The sequence below is a fragment of the Benincasa hispida genome, chromosome 10 (genome assembly GCF_027475165.1).
Source record: "Benincasa hispida cultivar pf3 chromosome 10, pf3_genome.v1.1, whole genome shotgun sequence".
NCBI classification, from domain to species: Eukaryota; Viridiplantae; Streptophyta; class Magnoliopsida; order Cucurbitales; family Cucurbitaceae; genus Benincasa; species Benincasa hispida.
Genome location: NC_143487.1, coordinates 22,491,480 through 22,492,962, shown reverse-complemented (window position 1 = coordinate 22,492,962; position 1,483 = coordinate 22,491,480). Strand labels below are relative to the sequence as shown.

The 1,483-nt window shown below is 43.9% G+C and overlaps 1 non-coding gene across 1 annotated transcript; it reads left to right on the top strand.

Annotated features, from left to right (window-relative positions):
- Window positions 1-1,058: 1,058 nt before the first annotated feature.
- LOC120089624 (small nucleolar RNA R71) lies at window positions 1,059-1,165 on the top strand. Its single transcript, XR_005485297.1, has one exon. It is a non-coding gene; the product is annotated as a small nucleolar RNA R71 (small nucleolar RNA).
- The last annotated feature ends 318 nt before the right edge of the window (window positions 1,166-1,483 follow it).

Below are 1,483 nucleotides of genomic sequence, written 5' to 3'. Positions count from 1 at the left end.
CGAGTCGCCCATTTTAGGTGGGATCACAACATTTTGTGCTGCAGCCAATATTGCGATCTTTTCTTCCTCATTTTTCTCCTTTTCAATCTTTTCGGAGTTGCTGGTGGTTGGACTTCTTCTGTCTTAAGATCTAAAGGCTTATAAGTGGACGGAACTTTAGGGTCTATTTTATCGAGCTTCTCCAAACTATAGGTCAACGGGTCTTCGGTTGTGACTGCATTTAAGTTCGTCACCATGGGTTTCTCGCCTACTTCCGCAATCATGTTGTCGCTTAGCAAAGAGACTGCTAAACATTGTTCCTTCCCGTTACCCCCAGCATTGCGAGGAAGCTCAGTTGAGCTCGGCAACGCTCCTTGCGGTCTATTTTTCAGCTTGCCCGCAATTTGTCCCATTTGAATTTCGAGATTTCTAATGGATGTAGCTTGATTCTAAAGCAGTGTGTAATTTTTCTCAATGTATTGCTTCAACAAGCTCTCTAAGGACGAAGATTGCGATGGTTGTGAACTGCTAGCTTGGCATGCACTGGACCGTTATTTTGTGGAAAAAATCCGGGTAGCCCTCCTTTTTGTGCCACAAGTTGAAAGCTTTGTTGTTGATTTTTCCATGCAAAATTTGGGTGGTTTCACCACCCGAGGTTATATATATCGGAATAGGGATTATTTCTTATGAAGCATACTGACTGCAGGTTTATTGGGCATTCTTCCATCAGGTGAGCATCTCCACAAATGACACAACTTGCGGTCGTTTGAGTAATTATGCTGACCTGCCCTTTCTTCGCTCCCGTATTATTAATTGCGATGCCTTGTATCAAACTCATCATCGCAGTCATTTGATTTTGTAGGGATGCGATGGCCCCGTTGTTTGCGTCATTATCTTTTATTCTTAATCTCTGATCGCTTTCCCGCCAATCCTCGTGATTTTTGGAAATGCGATCAAGTATACTCTTTGCCTTCTCGTATGTTTTGTCGAGAAAACCACCAGCGGCCGCTGCATTGGCAGCGGTTTGCAAAGAGGGATTCAATCCTTGGTAGAAAATCTCCATTTGCAAGCAGTCTGGTAAGCCATTATGTGGACAATCTCTTACCAGCCGCTTGAACCTCACTCAGGCATCACTGAGCGATTCGTCATCTTCCTGTTCAAAATTTGTTATTAATTTCCTTCTCCTAGCATTCTTGATTGGTGGGAAATACTTCTTCATAAACTTTTCCACCACCTGTTTCCACGACGTTATCTCCCTCAGTTCAAGAGAATATGCCCATTTTCTTGCTTGATCGCATAAGGAAAATGGGAACAGAGTGAGTCAAATTTCCTTGGTTGAGATATTCGAGAACATAAAAGTGTTGCAGATTTCTATGAAGCTCCGAAGGTGGGCGTTCGGGTCTTCGCCACGCCTTCCTCCAAACCGCCCAGCAGCCTGGATCATCTGCAACATTACTGGCTTCATTTCAAACCTCGATCCATCTAACGTCAGCCTCATGATTCC